The following is a 24,440-nucleotide window of genomic DNA, read 5'->3' as shown; positions in this document are numbered from 1 at the left end:
AAAGCACGGTGACCAACAAAACTCCGCTGTTTGAGGGACTTTCAACGGCGTGGGAACAAATTGATCAACATTACATTACGTCGGGGTTGAAAGTATACCCCGATGTCTGCAAGCAGTTATCTGTGCCAAATGAGGTCACATGAAATACTCGTGATTGGTTTAATGCTTTTGTTTGAAATACACGACATGTATTTATTTTATTTGCCAGACCAAAATGAGCAATTAATATTCAATTCGCAATTTTGATGAACAAACCAAACTCTAACGAAACTTTTTCCGTCTCACTTGGTACGATGACATGCAATTATAATCCTGGAAAAATGAACTCTCGATAACTGCTTTGAATTCGTCTTCCTTTTGATTACATTTTCAGAACTAACAGAGTGTATTCTTATCCATATTATGCGCGATTATTATTTCATTTGATTTGAACATTCTTGATGTACTTTCTTGAAAAGACGGATGAGGCTCAATTTTATCTGTAGGAATAGGGGGTGACCATGATCAGAGTTGTTGTGAATTTTAGGGCCCTGGGTCTGTTCCTAGATGGAAATCACCAAATGTTGGTAGATGAGTTTTTAAGAGTTTTTAAGCTTTAGATGTGCAAAGAAAAACGCATCAGATTCAAGAAGCAGCTTCTTGAACATTGAAGGAGGAAGAACCGAAGGCGATGTGCAAATGTCTGGATAAGTTCAAAGAACTTATCAGAACTTATCGGGGCATCGATGTGGTACTGAGGCTTTTTTTGCAGCTATTCAACCGAAAAAATAATTGTGGCGAAAGAACAACAATTGAAAGAATATGTTCGAAAATCTTCATTCTACAACGTTTTAAGATTTAGAAGACATGTGATTGCGCATAGCTCTCAATCGGAATCCACATGAAGTGCTTGGTAACATTTCCAATATTAGCGCTCTCTCTGTCTGAAACTGTTTCAACGACGATATGTGTTTCGGTTGCACCTAATAAAGGATTCCTTTTGAAGATAAAGCTCATCAAGAAATCCGATCGAGTCAGAATTACCCTAAACGGATCTCAATTTTGAATTCCTGAAATCCGATCGAGTGAAATCCAACCGGGCCGTGCGGATGTGTAAACATTACCACGCAATTTGACATTGACGGCATCGAAATGGTTCTGGTGACCAATTTTGCTTCATTCCATTCCCGAAGGATTCATTTCTGATATGTTCAAATAAAGTGTAACTTCTGAACCATACAATACATTTTGCACAATTTTTTGGAGGTTCGTATTCCAAATATACATCTGACAGCTCACGAGTTATTAGTATCAAGTGTCAAACAAAAAAAAGGGAGTGGTTCAGAACACGACCTTCTTGTTGGCTTAAGACTACATACTTTATTCAATTCAATTCGTTTGTTTATCACTTCGGATATTACTCTAGAGGGCATCGAAACTTTATAAATAACTCTCTAGTAGAAAGTTTTGGCCTTTCTTGTTCTCGCGAGAACATTACACAAACCGGTAATATGTTGAAATTTGTGTCATCATTGCCGATACATATGGCGCACTTAGTATGCATCGCAAACGAAGCACTAAGAAAATACCATGAACAGCAGCAGCGGACGGAGTGCCAAACTAATCAGGATCGATGCCAATGAGGTCCTGATTACGACATACTGGTTATGACATGAAAAACGGATACGATACGGAACCGAATTAGATTCGATGCTGGAAGGAAGGGTGACACCTTCCTGAAATGGCGTGTGGGGTTGCCCCCGGTTCAGTAAAATCTTGGTAGGCGCGTGGGTACGTTCGAAGCTTGTCTAGGCTTAGGCGCTAGGCTTATATGTAACATGCCTGACTCACGCTGATCCAGCTCTGAACACGGTCCCCATGAAGCTCCGTGTCAATCCTAGCATGGCCTCACTGCTTGCAAAGATAACGATGGGATCACGAAAAGCGACTAGTGGCAATAACGGAAGAATACCGGAGACTCTGAAAAGTCGTGAGATCAATCATCTGTTCCAGTCAAAGTTCAGAGGTAGTTTAACCCGGGTAGAATGACTGACTGAAGATACCACCCTGAACGCGATTATGGTGAATATCAAAGAACTCGACACTTTCGTGCAGGACAAACCCAAGATTAAGTCCCAAATGTTGAATCTAAGATCTCTCTTAGAACGGGCTATGAAGAGCACGATGGACTCGACGAAATAAATGAAAGCCGCCGAGAAAGCTCTCACTGAAGCGTTACATAGAGCTCCAGCTGGGGGACAGGTGACACCAAAGATTCCTCGAAACCGTTCGGACAAAAAAAAAAGACAAAAGGATAAACCAGCAGAAGAAGAACCGTACAAAAAATGCAAGGACGACCAGAGCGACAACGATGACCAAGGCGATAGTGCCACCCAGGGATACATACAGCCATTCCATGATTTTTGGCAAAAGTGGTAATTTTGTTCTCTATCGCAAAACATCAGACCCGTTTTTTTATTTTTTCATTAGGGTGTCCATTTTTATTTCATGGTCCGAAAAATCTTTTTTTTCCACTTTTTTCCAAAAATGATTTTTTTCAAAAATTCATAACTTTTGAATCACTGAACCGATTTAGATGATTGACATATCGAAATGAAGCCAGCTAGTCTTTCATTAACAAATATTGAACTTTCAAAAAAATGGTGTTTGTTTTCGAAATTATTGATTGTAGTCGTTTTTTATTGTTTTCATGGCTTTGGACTAGAGGGATATTTCTTTATATTTTTTCTTGAAAGCTGAGGATTTTTTACATAACATTTCTCGATGTCAGAGATGCTATTTTTATTTTCGTTTTTGAGATATGATTTTTCAAAGTTAACCGGTGGTTCGAAAAATCATTTTTCCCCTTTATCCAAAAATGTCTTTTTGCTAAAAATTCATAACATTTGAACCACTGAATCGATTTAGTTGATCGACATATTAAATTGAAGCCAATAAGCTAACTTTCTTTGAAAAAATATCAAACTTGCGGGAAGTCGCATAGGTCTAGTATTCTAGTCGCATAGGCCTAGTCAAGCCACATAGTAATATTGAACGAAGACTTAAAACATGTTAAATTTGCAAAATAATAACTTAAAAACAAAAAAAATGCATCTCTGATATGGAGATATGTTTTGTAAAAAAATCCTTAGTTTTCTATAAAAAATATATAAAAATATGGCATCCTCTATCTTTAACCGAGAAAACTATGAAAAACTAACTCAATCAATAATCACAAAAACAAAAATCCAAAAGGATATATTTTCTCAAAGAAAACTAACTCATAAGCTTTAATTTGATATGTCGATTATATGAATCAGTCCTTCAGCTATATCCTATTCCTCACCGAGAAGATCGCCGAACGAAGCGGCAGTCTTGGCATTCCCTTATCTAGGGAAAAAGTAATCCATTTTTTTTGGGTGAAATTCTAAACTATTTTTAATATGCTTCGGATTGTCCGATTTGGGTCGAATATACACCGTTTTGTTGGAAAACTTGTTGCCTTTCTAAAGGTAGCTTCATAATGTCTCTACCATTGAAGTTTTGGTCCTTATTAGCAAAAAACCATAGCAATAGATTTTTACAATCTTTTGTTGATCCCAATTTCTCATCACTCTGGAAATTTTCCAATGCGAGAAAAAAGGTGATAATCGTTTGTGCGCCAGTTCAAACATCCCAATCAAGTTCTCGGAATTGTGTGGCCTTGCGTTGTCCTGATGGAACACAACTCCTCTTCTGTTGGCAAATTCTGAATGATTCCGGTCAATCACTAGCTTCAAGCGGTCCATTTGTTGACAGTAGAGATCATAATTTAGTGTATTGTACTGAAATTTTTTTTTTAAAATATTCACAAAAAATTCTGAAAAGAAATTTAAAAAAATTAAAAAAAAATTGAAAATAAATTGAATTGCACGTATTTTACTGTTCCAGTATCGGCACTATAATCATCAATCACAATTTCAGCGGCTTGGCTTGCATTTTCGCATTTATAAAATAAACAGTGTAAAATGTACTGAATTTTCTCTTTGTTGACCTCCATTGTTAACACCCTGTCACTCATAACTGAATGGAACAAACAAAAAACAGCAAAAGATTTTTTTTTAGTGTAAAATGCAACCTTTACAATGAGCCTAAACTTGAAATTGTATGATCGATTTTACGTGAGATATTGATCACTGGAGCCAGCCAACGAGAGAATAATCGATAACTTTTTCCCCAACCTAATATGTTCAGGACAGTAATGCAGATTTATCTTTCCGGATCATGGAAAGTACAAAAACTAGTACTGCAAATGGAATCTACCTCTCCCTGTCCGAAATTCGAACTGACTATATGATGTTGGGTCATCCGTTGTAAATGGTATACAGTAAAGGGCCCAGTAATCTAACACATGCGAATTAATTGAAACAAGTTCCGTAAATTTAACAGGATTTGTTTATGACGTAGAATTTTCAGCTTCGTGCGTAATTTTCTCGTTTGAGTTAAGGTACACCGGGGCAAGTTGAAATTCGGGGTAAGTTAAAACGGAAACAATAACTTTTACTAGGAATGGTCAATTGACGTGATAAAAATATATATAATTAACATTATCTTTCAACCCACCTTATGACGGCCATTAACAGAATATTGGAATGCATTAACGCAATCCGCGCCTTTGTTTACTTTGCCTTGTTCCGTGATATCAAAACAAACATTTCGGCGCACTGACTCAATACACTGAGCTCTGAGCATTTTAACCCACACCGTGTTTTTTTTCAACCCTGGCGTAAATTGTAACCAGTTAAAATTAACTATTTTTCGAACATTTCTGCAGATGCCGGACGTTATTTGTCGGTGATTGTTGTATGAATGAATGATGATAATTTAAAAAAAAGAATCATTCATATTTCGTTCCTCAGTATGTTCTACATTATTTATGAATACATAGGCATGATACATGATACAATTTGTTAATTTTTAAATTAGGGGTCGTTCAAATATTACGTAACGAAATGTGTTTACTATTTTAGACTCCCTCTTCCCTATATAATATGTAACAAATGGTCATGTGCATAAACATGTTTAAATTAAGTTGGATTTATTTCTAAACAAGTTTCCATTAGGCAGCCTCTCCTCCCTTTCTGAGTACGTTACGTAATATTTGAATATTATTTGATTCCATAAACCACATAAGTGATCGTTTTGAGTTACTCTACTCTGACATCAAAGCGTCTAAAATAGTATTCTTGATGACATTGTTTCGAATATTATTTCTAGTATGTAATGTCCATTTTGTGTGTATCAGACTACTCCCCCACATCTCACGTGTACTAAAACCCTTTTTCCAATCGTTTATGTATAACTAGCTGACCCGGTAAACTTCGTCCCGTCCAAAATTCATTCATCGTTATCACATTCACGTTTTCTTACTAAGCGCACGTTCATGGGTCTAATCGCAGAACTGTTCATTGATTGATCTTCTAATCTACCCTTTGTAATTATCTTTTACTATAGAATTCCTACTACTTCCACTTAAACTCGTCATTATAATATCAGATTATTTTCAGACACAATTCTCGTTCAAGATTGTTCAACCACTTTCAAATAACATGTTTCTCCGTTACATGGGATAAATGTTTGATAGGAAATATGATAGCATAAAGACAGCCCTAAATCGGACAATTTCGCATTTAGCGCAAACATCAAATGAACTAACAACGCTTGTCAATATGTAATTGTAGAACATATGCGAATTGAATGCCAAATGCCAAATTTGGTTTCATTTGCTTGATCAGTTTTTGAGTTTTACAGAAATTTGGGTTTAATTCCTATGGCAGGAGTGTTCACCATAGAAACGTGTTGTGCCTCCAAAAACCACCACATGCCAAATTTGGCTCGAATTGCTTGATTGGTTCTCGAGTAATGCAGAAATTTGTGTTTCATTTGTATGGCAGGAGGAGTACTAACCATCATATAATTATTTATTGTATCTTAAAACCTCCACATGCCAAATTTGGTTTCGTTTGCATGATAAATTCTCGAGTAATGCAGAAATTTGTGTTTCATTTGTATGGCAACTTTCAAGTTGAACTTCGAAATAATCTTTTCAACTTGCCCCGGTGTACCTTATCCGGTTTTTGGTATACAATTCAATCTATTTCGGAATATGTATAGTAGCTTCAATTAAAGGACATTAAGTATAAGGTTAGCTAAATGAAATGAAAGAAATTCACCTGATTGTAAAAAAAAGAATCAGTTTGAGTCACTGAATTCTATTCAGTTTCGAAACTAATTTGAGTTGTTACTTTTGATCCAATTCACTATGCAGTTACAATATTAATGTAACAATAAAATGAAAATTTGAGGTGAATTTTCAAAACATCGCTTTATCCAAACATTCTTTTTTGTTTTCTATATTTGAGATGTCTTATTTGCCAATCGATCACAATTCGTTGTTGATATCGGGTGTTGTTGATAGAGGAGCTTGATTGCCCAAGGGACACTGTGTTCTGATCTCATTTTATTGCACAATTGTCAATTGAATTGACAATTGGATTGACTAGTACTCAGAGCAATCAATTCGGTGTACTTGACATTTATGATTATCGAATCATGTTTCCGATTAATCAATCATCGATCAACTTGCTTCGACGTTTGACAATGAAACACCTCTTAAGGCCCCTAATTGTCGCTAGTTTAATGAATTCAATCGTGGTTGTAGTCCGCTCACCGACGAATCTCGCGAAGATGGTCCTAAATTCACTGCTTCACTGCTAATATTGATACTGTGAACATATGGAAAATGTCGATCATGAAGAACACTCTGAAGAATAATATAGCCATTTTTCATGACAAATTTGTCCTTGTTTTTCTTATTGGTCGTAAAACTTACTCAAAGGAAATTGAATGCATGTTGTTCTGAAAATCGTAGACTTACGCAGACAACACAGAGAACAAATATTTCAAATTTGTTCATCAAAAAAGACACTTATCGAAGGAGCAATCAATTTATAAGCCTTAGGAGAACTAGAACGAGTCAATAATGACATTTAAGAATTAAGATAACATTTGGCGATAAATTGACATTTTGATAAAAAAACATTGACTAAGTATTACCAGAACCGATCTATTTGTCTATTCCCCATACGTATATTTGGTATGTAGAGAAAGAAGAATGTGACATCGCTATCGGAATGATATAACATATTTATCATGCTAAATAATACAACAGTTATCGGATATGAATTAAGCAATAAGTTGAACACAGACAGTGCCACTGCAGTGGTTTCGCACGGTCGCAAATTCAAAACAACCAGCTCTAAACAAACTGTAAATAAAAACAACAAATGTTTGCAAAAATACAATCTAGCAGAAAGGCCCATTCCACCTTCCGTTCCAATCTCCATGTAACACGGGGGCCCATATTCTACCGATAACCATCACACTGCGGTGGAAAGTAAACCGCAGTTATTTTATATCCTGTGATGCATACCAGAGGCAATTTATACGTCCGCTTGCCATCGAGATATGACCAACAACGCTGCAAATAACCTGCCCAAAGCTCTTATATTTTATTTTTTCAACGCTCACCCAACCTCCATCTTCCTTCTATATGCACTCCCACAAAGTTTGCTTCGCTTGGATCAACTGCAGGGAAGAAAAGGTCAACACTTTTGAGGTTAGTTGACTTCCACGACGGGCTGTCGGAGTGGAGTGCGGAATTTGATGAAAGCAATTTTCAACAACAGACCTTCAAGCAAGTTCTTTTCCGTAATCAGATTAAATCGAGGCGTGAGAAGTGTTTTACTTTATCCCCTTGCTGGAAGGGGGTCGAGCAGCATTCCGTGCGGCTAAATAATGGGATACTCAAAGTTTTTACATGCTTCCAACCTACCTACACGTACGAACTTGGATCAAGTTTGTGGATTAAAGCCGCCTGAAGTGAGTTAATGGGAACGGAAGCTCGTGGATATGTGTGGAATACACCGCCGATCGGGGTTTGAAAAGTCACGCAATCTGAAAGGCTTAAAACTTTTTCATTTCTGAGTTATTTCATACAACGGTTCCTTGCAAAAACAAAATGAAAACATGAACAAGTGGGAAATCAGTATGATATCGCTCCAATAAAATAATCAATCGCTACTGTATGTGGATTGTTGACGATCTCTGCAGTTCCACGGATTTTTCAAATCTTTTTTGCTCCTCTTCTGTATACATGCGATGGGTGGAAAAAATGGTCCGCAAAAAAAAAAGCGGGATACGAGCAAACAAGTAATAAAACTCAATGTTTTCGCACTACACGCCAATATTACGCTGAGGGAGCGGAATGTAAATTTTGCAGTCCTTACTAATGGGTCGTTTAAACGGGATCATACGTGTTACCAGTAATCATCGCCATTAGTTGTTTACATTCAGTTATCGTGTAGCAGCCATAATTTCTTCCGGTTGAAGTCGATATGTTGCGATTATTTGCTCCCCTGTCGGATCCGACTGCAATAGGTGGTGATGGTTGTGCTAGTTAACCCTTGCTTTACAACGAGCAATCGATTATCCCACGCCCACAGATAGGCCCAGCTGCTCCAGTTGACCTACATACTTTCGTTCTAATATCCAACACTAACACGATACACAGTATCTTTTCGTTTCAATGCCTCGGCGGGCATTACAGTGCAAAAAAGAGCACCCTAGGGTGGGAATATCTGTCTCGTGACCATGCCCAAGGGTGCTACCGCTGCTGGTTGCGAGCGAATACAAAATTGATTCCAAACATGACTCTTCCCTTGTGTGCGGATTCATATCCAGGTCCAGGTATCGTATCTGTATATCTGGAACGCGATGGCGCCGCTAACGATGATAGTGTATTGTGTTGCGGGCCGGAGCCAGGTGCCGGAGGTGGATCCACTCCTCTCTAATCATGCAAATTGACACAAGCGGTTGCAGCCGGAGAGTCCCCGCCAGAGTGGAGTGAATGTCACGGTGACAGTAAATAAGCGCGCCTAGGGGATGTTGATTTAACCAAAATTGCGTTTAAATGTTGTTTACTTTAGTGAAAACTGTATTTTTTTACTTCCGTTCGCGTTTTACCACGTGCCGATGAGTGCCATTCTAAATTGAACAAAATCATGAGGTGATGATCCTTCATGACTGATTCGAAATTGGCTTTCTGAATTTGGTGAAGTTCATTGGCAACCGCAGGTTTCCGGTGCAGGGTTTCGCATACAGCAGCATAAAATATTGGTTATGCCATGGAACGATTCCAAAATGAAAGCGACAAATGACAAAAGATGAGTATTTTTGATTCGAATGAAAATTTGTATTCCGTTTGGGTTGGAAAATATGAGTTTTCCAAAGCAATTGGGAATTTTCTGACTCAAGCGTAACGAGTTTAGTAAGAGAAATCTTTGATAGTTTACATCTCAAAAACTATGTGTCGTATCGAAATAGTGTCTTAGAAAGAGTTATAGAGTATTGATGTTTAAACGTGAAATAATATATACAGTGAGAAAAAATTAGTACTCTTTTTTTATTTACGAAAAAAAACTTTAATTTGCAATATCTAAAATACGCATTTTTAATTTTAATTTGAATAGAAGTCATGTTCTAAAAATGAGTTCAAGATTGTAAAACTATTTTTGACGAACTTTGTGGAACATGAATTTTCGAAACATAGAATTTTTGTATGTTAACAATCAATTTTAGCCACAAATTATGAATCCTGATGTGATTTAAAACAAAAATGCTCTTCGTCATTTTCTTTCTAAATGCAGCCATTCTCGAGAAATTTTAATTTTTTTTGCTCTATTATAGTGACTTTCAAAGCGTTTTGGCTGATTCGTCACTTTTACTTTCATATTTGGAAGAATTTCGAGAGTGAGAATTGAACTCGTGGCCTTGAGCGTGAGAGGTATGGAGGTTACCACCACGCCAGATCCCCTCCATATTTTAAAAAATATTTCTAATTTATTGTCTTATTTATAGTAAATATACCATTTTAACCTTTAGCGAACGAATTCCGCCATACTCGAGACTTTGCAAATATTCTAAAATGAATCGAATGTCGCCATACATGCAGTATTCCGTTATATTTCAGGAATTATAACTTTATGGGCTATTGACGAGATCTATCAAAGGATCCCAAGTACTTCTATATTTGCAATTTCGATAGAGAATCTTTAATCAGTTGGATTGGGTTTTGCTAGTCAGATTACATTGAAATTCTCAACATATGCTAGGGTCCGATCAAAGCGAAATATTGGAACAAAAATTATTGTTCTAGCAAAACAGTGCTAGTGTATCCAAAGCAATTCGGCCACAAAATCCTGTTCGAGACCCGTAAAACACTCACGAATCCATACTAAAAAGAAGCAATATAACTGCATTTATGAGCTGCGAATGGCAATTTCAGAAATGCAGGAATATTTGGATATGGATATGGATATTTCAAAGTACTTAATTTGAAGTAGGCCCAAAAGGAATGTCGCGGTTATCTAGCAAGCTGAATCACCAACTGATTATTGTAATGCTAGAAAATAAAACAAATAATTGAATAAAATAGTAAAGAAAGGTGGCCCTGACCTGGGCCCCTAAATTGCAACGATCATTCGTCACATAAAACTCGTGCAACGTTTACTATGACTATCAAATTAGGTTTTATACTGGTCGATGTGGTTCATGAGTGCTAAAAAACAGGAAAACAGAGGCCAAATCGAAAGTTCCTTTTTTTGACACTTTCAAAAAAGGTGGTCCTAAGCCAGAGGTTTTCAAACTTTTAATTTATTTATTAATTAAATTTATAATAATAATTTAGAATTAAGTCATATCTTAGACCCCCATAGCCAAATTTCTTTGAAAATCCCATCTTTAGTATTTTTTCTCACTGAATAATTATCAACTTCGAAAACATTGTTGTTAGTTGTACTCCTGCCTCATCTGTGCTGATCAACTGAATCAACTTTTCAAGTATTATCATCTTGGCTCATTCCATGGATGTGATATAGTACTGATTTATTATTCATTGAAGAATTTGAAAATTTTGAAGACCTAAAAACATGTTAGTAAAGTCCTTGTGTAATGCGTCCAAGTGAGTGACATAGATAATAAAACTGGAAGGTCTGGAAGCTTTTGTGATAATTTTGACAAATGCGGAAACTATGAATATTCTCTTCGGCTTAACTTTTGTTTCGAAAGTGTTGTCAGAAGGGCCGATATTGTTGATATTGTTTCAATCAAGTTGAAATCGTCACCCCGCAGCTGAAATACAAATTCAAAAAAGGTGAAAGTTTTGCTATACAAGTTACTCTTGGTGGTCAGCGAACTCCAGCGTGTAGAAGTAACCGAGTAAACATTTCGTTGTTTTTCTTATATTGGTGAGCAAATAATCGAGTGTTCAAAAATTGCTTCGAAGGAATGTCATGTAACATCACACATAAGATAGTGACAGATCAACCTCTCGCAATGAATCTTATTCATTTTTAGTGGCGCCATCTGTTGAAAAATCTCGGGACATTTCAGTTCATGTAGTATATTAGTAATAAGTGAAAATAACTGACGAGTGGAAAACGTATATAATCTTGTTTAGACTTCCGGTTCCTGATGATGGTTCTGAATGACCAACAACGACAGAAAACCCTTACGATTCGTCATTCGCTGTTAAATCCTTTTCACTCAATATCCATATATTGAGTGAAAAGAATTTAACAGCGAATGTCGAATGTCGTATTCCAATGCCATTTAGAGAACAGAGATGATAGCTTCTTCTTCATTTATAGGGCCACTAAAAGACCGGAAATGGAGTTAGTAGGGTGGAGTTAGACAAATAAACTTAGAGAGTTGAAGACGAAAGCTCAGGACCACCATCCGGGTTAGAACAACCTTTCCCTATTTGAAGCGTTCACATGAACAAGGAGAAAAAATGTGCATGAATCAGCACTTATGAGTAATCGTCCCGTCTCCCATTCCTATTTGTTCCAAACGAATTCACAATTTTACGTTGTCATCTTCTGTGTAGATAAGTATTTACAAGAGATGTCGACTCTTGTCAGATTAAGGCGATCATTTGATGAGATATAATCGAGAAACAGCAGCGCAATTTTAAACAAAAAGTCAATTACAGAATTTTACGTTCAAACTTTGGTGAAATTTTACGTATATTTCTTTTGATTGTGTATTAGAAACCTTTTGATTTCAACTTTTGCTCTTATGTTTTCAATACGGCTCCATCAAAGCTCCTCCTCAACGCTTCAAATTTTTGCTCGGGCAAGGTTCAAGCTTCCTGCATGCGAAGTTAGGATGAAAATCAGACTTCAAGCAGATTTCGGGATAGAAGTTTTGAAATGAAACTATGAAACCATGAAACCATGCGAGTTTCATAGCGTCTGATTTTGCACCTGTGGCTGGACAAAAAAAAACAGCTGTTCGGGCTAGGCAACACGGAATCTTAAATGAATAGTTAATTTCGTCTTCGTACAATATTGATTGAACTACTAAAAAAATTAAATGATTGCTAAGTAACTAAACTCTAACCAAACTAAACGAATTTTTTTTCGACCAAATTTTGATCGTTCTACCTCCCAAATATTGAACACGGAAAAGTGCGGACACATTAAAAATGTTGCCAATAAGAAATTTTTTCGAGTTTTTTTTTCAAAATTTCAATGGATGAATCCAATGTATAAATTCACAGTAGGTATTGGTTGTCAGGATAAGTTCATTTGTTTACATTATGGATTCGCCGGAGCAAGTGCACGCTCGTAACAAACATCTTGATCTATCCGTTTGACAGTGAGCAAAACTTGTGAAAACAAGAATATTTTACTCATTTTCCGTACAGGTCTTAAGCCAAATTTTACTATTTTTGAGCACTGAAAATACAAAACGGCGTCAAAACGCTAGCATGAAGGGAGCAGGAAAAAGGTCACCATACAACCAAATTGTCAGTGTTGCGACACCTTTCATCTGACACTACTAACAAATTCGGTAGGCATTCAGGAGATCCCGGGAGAGGTCGGTTTAGGGCCACCGGTCAGATTAGGACTACGTTACCCTACTCCTTGCTTGGGTGATTTTTTGGTTTAGAAAAAAAAACTAAAATTTTGACGTTTGCAACACTAGAAAATGGCGTCCGATTGAGCTAATATTATAAATGACAGAACATGAGTATTTTTGATTCGAATGAAAGTGTGTATTCCGTTTGGGTTAGAGGAAATATGAGTTTTCCACAGCAATTGGGAATTTTTTGACTCAAGCGTAACTTTTGAAAAGGGCGTATCGATTTGAGTAAGAGGAATCTTTGATAATTTATATCTCAAAAACTATGAGTCGTACCGAAATAGTGTCTTATAAAGAGTTATAGATTATTGATGGTTAAATATGAAAAAAATGTACACTGAGAAAAAAAATAGTACTCTTTTTTTTATTTACAAAATAAAAATTCAATTTGCAATATTCAAAATACATATTTTTTAATTTTTTCATACAAAATAGAAGTCATGCAGAAAATTTAAAAAATGGGCCCAAGATGGTAAAACTATTTTTGACGAACTTTGTGGAACATCGAATTTTAAGGAATTTTCGATACTTCGGATTTTTGTATGTTAACAACCTTTTTAAGGGGGTCTCCGTAGCCACATTGGTTGCGCGTTCGCTTAGTAAGCGATCGATCGTGAGTTCAAAACTCAGGGCCCCCATTTACCATCTTTGTGTTGTTACAGAATAACTACGTCCACGCAACAATCATCAGCGATGGAGATCGATCAACGGTCGACATAAGATCGATTCATCCATACAACTGCTCTGCTCTGCAGAAATATCGGGCTGCTGTTCTATAAATAACTCAACAATGGATCAACGACTGTCTCCGCTGTCCAGTCTTAACTGTGGATAATGGAAGAACAGATAGAAAACTCTTTCGCCTAAATGGCTACTCTGTAAATATGTACCATTTGCAATGGTATAGAAGGGAATACTCTAACGCCGAAAAATGGCAACTGTGTAATGTGCTAATTATAGATATGATAAATATGTGACATGTACACGATTAAAATTCGGCTCTGTTACAGCTAAAATGCTAATGAGCCTAAAATAAACCAAAGGGATAAAAAAAAACCATTTTAAGCCACAAATTATGAAAATGAAAAAATCAAAACATTGAGCGCTTTTGAATCATCTCCGATTGAGCTGAAATTTTGCACAGGTCATTTTTTGGCCCAATAAACAAAATGTACACGGTCGGTTTTTGAAATTTATGACCATATTCGAGACCACCTAGGACGAAACACCCAAAACGAATTGCCCCAAACATAAATCACATTTAAATGTTTTTTTTTCTTAAGAAGGTTGCGCAATCGCAGGGTGAAGGAAGCAGCGAATTGTTTCCATCAATCTGTTCATTCATTTTTGTTTGTCGAAAGAAAAAAGTGCATTTTGAATTAGTCAAAGGGAAAAACAATTGTTTATACTCGAGAATTCAAAACAATTTTGTATTTATTTCCCGGTTGTCCCCCTTAGATGAGTCATCTATTTTCAAACTCCTTCTAGGGAAAGAATCAAAAGTAATGTCTTTGTATAATGTAGGTATAATTGTGTAAAATAGAAACAGAAATAAGAATGTCGCGGCCTAATTTTCGTTGGTGAGTTCAAAGTCACCACTATCTCTACTCCCAACTGAAATCGCAGCTAATGTACCAGTTATACTACGAAACCGAGAAGAAACTATTTACACGATCAATCAAACGATATCAACAGTTCAAATCTGTGTTGATGGAGTACCCTCGTTCTCAATAATGTAACAGATTGCTTCATTGCTTCGAATGCTATTCCAATATCTGTCAGATTGCCCGAAATAGAATCAATTTATCACCAGGAGCTAATTTAATTTGTCGCTGTTCGGTATTAAGAACCCCACGCTCAGTGTTAAGTAAATGTTTCCGTCTGGTATCTCTCGTCGTTGGATTTGAGCAGCGCCATCATCGTTCAAAACGGCAATGGCATTTTGATTGGCTTCTTGGTGGGAATGAAACATTTCCGTTTATTTATCGGAAGGACACAGTGCGATTTGTTTATTCGCCCAACAGAACTTCCGAGCTAGATACAATTAGAATTAATTAATTATCCACTCTTAGTTTATTTATTTGTTGATTTTAAATTACTTGTTGTTCTTGGTGGGGAATGGCTAAAGCTAAAAATAACTAATTTTGTACAAACAAATGGAAACAAAGTCTTCTATGACGTTTGAAAGTCGAAAGCGATAATTTACAATTGCACCCCTTTGTCGAATGGCTTAATCCGTCGATTGAGCATACAACATTATGCATGCGGTCTACCGAGTTCCACTGTTTACCTCCGGTGTCCTTTTTGTGCGCCAGGGGGAAAGGCGAGAGTGAAAAAATGTACACATTTTCCATGCAACAGTGTCTGATTTTCATATGAAATCGCAATTGCAGTGGGTTATTTAGATGTCATCCAATTATGTTCTTTGTTATAACAGCGAGTTGGATTATTCGCTGCCAACATTAATAAATAAGCGATGTGAATTGAATGTGTATCGGATTTATTATTCCATTAGTAAACGCTTCCAGGAAGAATCATATTGACGTGCGTTTCGGCCCCCAATCGGTACAAATTTAGCACATTCAGCGTATTTGGATTTTTTTTTTCGAGATCAACGATTGTCCTGGACGAAACTGTGTCGAAGCGGCTGAATTATTCAGCGAGTGCTCTATGGATGACAGAATCAATGTCAGTTAGGGGGGTACATTTGTAGCAAAACCATCCCCACAACGGAACTAGGTGAGCTGTTTATCCCGGCCGGCTTTGCGAAAGCCTGACATGAGGATGAGAGTGCGTCGTTAATTCTATAGTGATTATAGCAAGGAGTCTGGCGGACGTAATCGACCCGATACTCTTTCCTCACTCGATTATGCTGGACTGTTTCTCCTTTTCCGCCGCCATTAATCATCATTATTCGTGTCTCATCGTGGCTCCGTTTAATTATACGCATCATTACGAACGAATCACGTACCCTATTAGGGTATGTAGCTGGATGGATTTATATATACTCAGCGGATTGCGCAACGTTTGGAGTGTTCGGTCCGGCGATCAGACCGTTATGGGAAGGCCACGAGTTCCAATTTAATATTCATAAGGCACTGTATGTGTGCAGGCGATAAATCAAACACATCCAAGTGAAGCTAGTCATTGGTCATAAGGCTATGCCAGTTCTTGTTTGAGGGCGAAGCGGGGAAAGTATTAAGTATCTCTCTTTGAAAGTGGTCCTGATTTTATGATAAGAGATAAATAATGGGGAGGGGAGCTAATTGTTTTCATCTAATGTCAGTATCAAGACGAACGCGTCGTAATTATCCGGACAGTAGTGATCGCTTCAACTTAATCTTATACTCACTCGTTTGTGCCTCTGAACTCATCTTATTTGTCTGTTTCGAAGCTTTTTGTTCTATTAAGTCGCATTTTTTTATGTATTACCACAAACATATGTTTGAAATTTTCGAAATATGATCCATGGATAAACTAACAATAATTAGAATGGAACTCGCTAACTATACTAGCTAATCTAGGAAACATAACGAACTTTCAAACTTCCACCATAACCAACTGAATGTTGTTGAAATAAAATCAACGAGAATTGAATTGATACTAAATACATGGGGAAAATCAACTGTTGAGATTCATGTTCATGGAAAATTCTAACTACTTAAAAAATGGTTTAAAATTGTGATGAGATTTTTTTTTGGCTGTTGCCCTTTGACATTCCATTTGTGGCCAATTCTTGGTCCAGCTTTAACATACTGGAGGAAGAAATTTGTTTCGAAAAAAAAATCCAATGCATGATTAGATACTTAACTTTGTGTTTTTGAAAATTGATGAGTATATTAACGGGAAAGAACGGAACGAACAACAACTACTATATTTACCCGATCGCTGGCCACATTCCTACTCGAATGTGCTGAACAATAATCCTGTTTGTTCACTCACTCGATATTATATATTTCATTTGTTTATATTTTATCGTTTGAGGCGCTGTTTACCTACAACTTGTATTTATATTACCGTGATTGACAATATTATTTTCGATATTAGGAACGAACCTTTCAGTGCTTTTCAGCGGTTCTCAGATTTTCTATTTTGGTTACAATGGAATCTTTGGTATTTTTTTTCTCTCTCTCATAATTTGTATACATCTTCGTGGACAGTTATCCACTCGTGTTTCATTATACTGCTAAAAACACCAGAAATGCACACTTCAATTGAGTAAGATCAACAACAACGTGTCGGCGATGGCTTTATGTAAAAATGTTTAGGCTACTGACGATGACTCTCTCGCTCTAGGTTCTAGTTTAGATAAATAGTATATGGATCCCGTGGACGCCGGATGGAGACGAGAGCGAGTTTTGGGGCTGACGTTGTGTATGTGTGTTTTTTTGATCGGGATGTGACGCACTCTAGATAGTAGGAAATGTTGGTGGGGCTCGATCCTTTCTGTTCGGCCTGGAATGTGATCGATGAATGCGCAAGTACGAGTTCGACTATTTGAGATCTGAGGGGTTGACACGATGGCTGATTCTGATATTGGGGTGGCCAGCAGCTGCAGGTGTTCGATGTCGTCGTGAGTTGCGATCCGATGTTTTTTTTCCTATTGAATGTTGTTGTTTGTGTATGTCACTGGTGAGAGCACGACGATCGATCACAGCGGATATCTGCTGAATTTCGCTTCTGTTCGGAAGCGACAGCAGCTTCGGTGTCCATTATCTACGGTGGAAATTCGGGAGCGGATGGTTGCGTGTACCCTTCGTGAGCGGAATTGAAAATTAAAGGCTAAATTCCATGAATATTTTGGAATATATCAAATTTGCAGTACTTCAATCAATAAGATGCCTTCTATACCCCATAAACGGATCAATAACTCTGCTTCTGATCCTTCACATAATTTTGAAGTGTAAATTATCCATCTGTTAATCATCTGTTACGGTTCATGAGTTTAGAATACGGTTGTTGTCATAATATAATAAGGTATCAGGGCATTTGAAGGAGGCGCATTTCTCTTGGACCATTTTTATCAATGGTGAAATTTGGCACAATTGTATTAAAATGAAAGAGTTGGGTTTGGTTGGAATTCAGAAACTATTATTTTAAATTTTAAATGGAAATTCGACGCTTCAACTTTGTGATGTCGCCATTATGTTACTGATCCTCGTATTGTATCTCCTTGGCAAGATCGCTTGTTGTAAGTTAAATAATTCGATAACGTTAGTTACTCTTATGGTTAATATAAAGAGAAAAAAAAGTTTTACAGCTCCAGGTATGAATCCGCAATAATTTTTACATGTATTTCAGCCATGAACGAAATGTTTCATTCAAACAGGGTTAGTTGTCTGTAGTTACACAATTCCTACCAAAGGTATCAAAAGACACTTTTTGAGGTTCTTTGTGCCACGATGTTGTATACCTATTCCGACCAAGCGCCTTTTGACATCCTTGCGTTTTAGCAAATATAACTATGGAAATATTTAAAAAAAATAAAACGCTCCATGGGTGTTTTATTACGGTGTTTTGATATCCTAATCTACATTGAAAAGTCAAATATACCACATTGTCCATCACTCCGAATATATTATACTCGAAGGAGCACTGACTCCCAAGGCCCGAAAGGTGATCGTGGTAACAACCTCAAATGACGCAATAAATCTTTTAAACCCAATGTTCATTTTGGTCCTCTTGAATTGAACAATGTGGATGGGATCATCATATTAGGGGAACCGTGGGTAATACGGACAGTGGGGTAATATGGACAGATGGTTGATTTGTATAGTTACTTTTTGAATTTCAGATTTCTGTTAATGAGAACACCTTCTACATGTTATTCTATAATATTTAAGCCATCCTATGGCAATGAATACTGTTCAAAATTGGAAAAGAGAAACAAAACCGGAAATCAATCGTGTGGATGTTATTTTAGCTGCTCCGATAGTAAGCTTATTGAGTGGTTTTATATCAAAATTTAATTCGCTGATGGTTATATGTCGGTTTGTAAGTTAACAGAGAAGCGATATTAGGTATGTACGGAAAAATATATTCATTTTTGAGTGGAAAATTTGAATTATTGAAATAATTGTACTGATGGGGTAAAACGGACAGTTGCCAGTGGGAGTGAGATGGACTGTGAAAGGTCTGTTTCATCTATTCCTAAGGAATGCTCTGCGTCTATAAATGGAAATCAAATCGCCAAATGTGGACTTTTTATGAAGCTGACTGGAACCAAAAGCAAAATAGTTGAGGGTCTGTCCGTTTATAGTGCTGAAAAGCACGATACCACTTTTAGATGGATTAATTCGATTTTTTCATAATTTAACAGACATTCGTGATATATTCCGGCCTTGGTTGAATAAAATTATTCCTCTCGCGGTCGATAAACCACTACGCTTCATATATTACAAACCTGTCACTATTACCCCCACTATATGTCCATATAACCCGCATCGAAAAAAATTTTGTACTTTTCGGTCTGTTTTAATTTCAGTAAAAAAACATTGAAAAACACTTTTTTGTAAAATATTTGGCCAATTAGGTAGAAAAACAGTATATTGAATTGCAAGAAACTGCATCAAAGTTTTGGGAAACATAAGTTTCTAAAGATATAATTGAAGTTCTTCTTAACATGTCCGTTTTACCCCCACCTCCCCTACATCGTTTAGCTGGCAAAGATCAAAATCTTGCTATTCCAAAACTTTAAACTTACACTCCAGTACAGAAATAAAAATACTTAGACTTTCCAAATAGTGACGGCTTGGTGTGCGCTGTGATCGGAAAGTGCCGGAAGACGGGCCTTACTTTTGACGTAAGATTATGTCTTTCGGGAACATATCGGAGGTATGGATTGAATGTTTTTTTCTGAGCGTTTATTGTGCAGTTATTTCGTGATTTTTTTGTGTCAAACGATTGATACGACGAACCTGAACAGACTGAAGTGGTGAATTGAAACCATCTGAATTCGATAAGTGTGTCGATGCCACGTTCTATTGGAAGAAGGAGGACTATGTAAGGGAAGGGCGGAAGATACAAAATTCAGTCGCACTTTAGCAAGCAATGAGCTTACACATATTGAGGTTGATAGTTTATTTGGGAATATCGTTGCTGTGCCCATTGCTCGCGCCGTTCAGTGCAAGCATTCCGTAAAGTAAAGGATGCGTTTATTAAACAGAATGAGAAAGAATTACTTTCTTGTCTTAAAGATGCTTTGAGCTTTGCAACTTATTCGACTCTAAAATTTAGTAAGGCACTGTGCTATGGAATATGTTTGCGATTTTTCTCCTGATTTGATAGTTTCGCATATGTCACGTTGCATCAAGAGGAACAGTGGGTCGGTGTTAAGTCAGAGGGGACCAAGTTGCAAAATTAAAAATTTCGAGTTATTGATTGCATTTGGTTAAGCCTTACGTAAGCTACATACAACACTTATCAGATTTGAAAAATCACGCGTACAGCACGAATAACGTATTGAAATTGTTTTGAATGCTAAATAAAAGCCCCTTGTAGCGCCAAACTTCAAGCTCGTTTTTCTCGAAATAAAAAAAAAGTAATGGTTCGGTAATGGTTCGGTCAGACGTAACACCGACCAGTTGTAAACATTGTCTGTTCTGTGGTTTAAATTTTCAGTAGTAATTATGATTCGTCAGTCACTCGGCTACCAACCAGTCTGTGGCGACGGTGATGGTGTCCTTCACCATTAGCATCAAAATATTGCCGGCGAATGGAAAGTTTAAGAACAAAGCTTCAATAAAACAAACCAAGCAAAAGGAAGTAAGAAGGTATAGTCCTACGTTTCTTCTTTTTTGTCCAAAACATTGGCCATCTGTTTTGTCCGGAAATTTGATGAGGCCTTTTTGGATTTATGATACTCCAATAACTCGACTGTCAACTAAACTTCAGTATAATTAATAATTGCTACTGGAAATTCGTAGATGTTCGAAATAATTCAAATAAAATAATTTTGGGCTGGTCATAAAGTGCCAACGATGTTCAACAATTTGCAGATATCGACGAACGAGAAATTGCTACAGAAGCTTACAGATGTTGCAGTGGGCGCATTCTGATTATTTCTCAACACTTATCTGCAAAGCTACCATGCTGTATATCGAATTCCTGCCGAGGAAGACAAAGCATCAGAGCTCAATTCGGTTAGAATACGGAATTGTAGCAAATTTACAACAGCGCTCCTAGTGGTCGGATCTGAGACTTATTGACAGCAGTTTTTTTTTATGAAATGTTGAAAGATTCGATTCGTTTTGCTTTAAAAAATGTTGTCAAGAATCAAAAATATCAAATTGCGAAAACTTTAGAACTGGGGCATCCTGTTGTGTACTGGGTGTGTGACTTTTGCAGTTTTTTGCTGAATCGTGAAGTTTCGGCATCTGTCAACCAAATATTGTTTACAAGTCTTAGAGATTTGCACAACAAGTTCTATTTTTACTGCGTTTCGAGTTTCGTTGTAAATATGCACCATTTGCGAGAAGTTTTGATTATTTGTTTCCATTGGAAGAAAAGTGCAGCTGAAGCGCATCGAATGCTTTTGGAAGTTTATGGTCACTCTCAGTGTCTTAAAATATCAACAAATATTCACGAGAAACGAATATGATTTTGTACCAGTGTAAATGACTTTTTTTCAGCCTGAAACACACTGCCCTCATTATTTTAATGACAATAACAAACGAGTTCATTTTGTTCATATCGCTGTTGCATGAGCAAATTTGCTATAATGAATGAATGCGACATTGAGTGGGGTTCATAACTTCGCTGTTATTTATACTTTGGATATCAAAAGCAACAAATTGATATTCATCACATCCGAAACGATATTCGTTCTGGCAGTGAATTTAAGTTCAAAATAAATTTTATTTGGCGAGACGGTAGCAACGGCATATGCAGAATGGATACAACGAGTGGTTTTAGCTGCCGTCAAGTCATTTGTGACATCGGGAATTCCATAAGGTATTTCCGATTACGGCATACGGCAACTGCAAAACCCAACCGCACACAGCAGCCTCAGGTTAGAAGTTAACAACAGCTGATATTCATTTGGCTGAAATGAAATTCAGTTCTAACGTTTCCGATAATCAAAATGAAAATGACACTGGGTGGAAAAAATAAACATCGAAACATATTGAAGGACAAAAGTTCATTTGCTCATATTCAATGGTTGCCTGGATATGTCATTTTTATTTTCGTTTGGAATTTATAGGTTTTCGATGCAACCTAGCCCGAAAATCTGTGCATTTGATCTTAGTTAAGATGATTTTTTCCAACACTAGTCACTCTACTCAATCGGATAGATTTGGTAGGGAATGGATTCAAAAGTAGTGGTTTTAGAATTAAATACAAAGGCGTTCTGGTTAACCAAAGAAGTTGGGAGACGAAGAATTATAGACATTACTCGATCAAGAATCGTATAAAACGCAAGAAAGCTTGCAGAATCATTGGGAGCTACTCGAAAAGCTATTTCTAAAAGACACGAAGTTGCAGGATACTTCCAAAAACAAGGAAAATTCATCCATGTAACATCCATGCGAATTTAAGGCGAACAGCGATTTTACATGTCTGAAATGTTGCTTGAACTGCCTAAACGGAAGTCTTTTTAACATCGAATCGTCCCCGGTAGAAAAATGGACTCACTATCCCAATCCAAAGCGCAAAAGATCGTGTGTAAAGCCCGACCAACTAGGAAGATCAACGCCGAAGGCGAATATCCGCGGTGCCAAATTAATTGATGATCCACTACATGTTGCTAAAACCGGGTCAAACGATCAATGGAGAATTCTACAGGCAATAATTGATCCGTTTGAAGTGAGCCATTGCCGAAAAACTTCCACATTATCCAACCAGACACGAACCGAGAATATTCCATTAAGACAACGCTCGGCCTCATGTTGCTGTTCGCAACTGTTTGGAAAATAGCGAATGGGAAATTCTGGATTACTCGCCTTATAGCCCAGGCCCTGTCCCATTTGGCTACCATTTGTTTTGACCGATGCTGAATGCTTTGAGTGGAATGCACGTTACGTCAGAACAGGAAGTCACACATTGGCTGGATTCATTCTTGGTCTTTTTGAGACGCTTCTTTCGCGGCCGATTCGTAAATTTCCAGAAAGATGGGAGAAAGAAGTGATCAGTGATGGCCAATACTTTGTATAATGTATTAATTCATTTTATTATCTTCCAATAAATGTTTTTTAATTCAAAAAATTACGGAACAAGTTACATGCAATACAATATTCTCGAATGTTTCCCTGGGACGATAAATCGATCAGAGAACGCGTCGTAGTGGATCAAACAATGGGCAAACCGTAGACTGTCATATTTGGAAAACCAGCAAAAGTAACATCCGGAGGATCAGTCCGTAGGGAGTTTATAATTCTTAATTCGAGGAGTGCTCCCAGTAAGTTGAAGGTCGTTTTTACTGATAAGTTTGCAGATCCAGATTTGTGATGAAGAATTTTTAGTTGTGGAGGAAAATCACTAAAGTTGTGGAGTGTGTAGTTGTGGAGGAAATCGTTAAAAACAAGCCTATACTGTTAAAGTGCAGACCTTGAGGAAGTACAAGGTGGAATCCTTGAACGAGCGTGTTTTCCGTAAGCTCGTGAACGAGCGTAAGTTGAAGCTAACCCAGAACTTGTGTTTTTTCCCTATTTCTTTCGCTTCTAGTCTTGAAAATGTTTATCGATTTCTTCATACATACACAGATAATACTATACTTTGAACGGTGAGTTACTAAGATATCAAGATATAAGATATGATATACAACTTGCGAACAACTGTGCTCTAATCATGTCCATAGCTATGATCATGAATTCTTGTTTCAACGAACGTGATGAGTTATAGAGGCTTGAAACTCTTTAGTTCATTCGCTCCTAAATTCTTGTTTTGCTTTTGCATTGCATTTATCAAGCAGATATATTCTTACTCGTTTAAATTTTTTTATCTCGCGAAATATCAATGGGAAAAATCATAAGTGGAAACTCCGCGCTAAAGTCGTTTGGCCCTAACGGATTTTTGAGTTACAATAAATTCCTGCTGGAGTGTGCACTCGGGGTTCAAAATTCCATGTTCGAGTCATCGCGAAGAAAAATGAGTGGAGAGAGCAAAAGTCGTAATTCATAGCTCAAATCGTATATATTTGCATATTTTCGTGGAGCAAAGATATCTGCACAAAAAGAGTGAAATGAGTAGCTCACTCATCTGATCTAGATTCAGTCTAGCGATTCATTGGTCGACTCACAGTAACTAAGAGAACATCATGTTAGAAAGGGAGAGAGCTCATTGTCACTCGCAGTTTATCAGTTCGTGATAAATCGAGCGTCGAAAAAAACTGTAAACTGGAGACTGAAAACTCAACAGAATTTTTCATTTGAAAGACGTAACGTTGTAATAGATGATGATGTTGTAATAGATGATGATTTAAGTGTAAAATAAATAAA

The 24,440-nt window shown here is 37.0% G+C and overlaps 1 protein-coding gene across 2 annotated transcripts in view; it reads right to left on the bottom strand.

The window, feature by feature from the left end:
• Window positions 1–24,440, bottom strand: part of LOC129777486 (uncharacterized) — a 648,520-nt gene that overhangs the window by 88,609 nt on the left and 535,471 nt on the right. The gene's annotated exons all lie outside the window — the stretch shown is intronic.

The sequence above is a fragment of the Toxorhynchites rutilus genome, chromosome 3 (assembly GCF_029784135.1).
Source record: "Toxorhynchites rutilus septentrionalis strain SRP chromosome 3, ASM2978413v1, whole genome shotgun sequence".
Taxonomy (NCBI): domain Eukaryota; kingdom Metazoa; phylum Arthropoda; class Insecta; order Diptera; family Culicidae; genus Toxorhynchites; species Toxorhynchites rutilus.
Note: the sequence above shows the minus strand (reverse complement) of the source record. Positions and strands in the feature narration are given on the sequence as shown.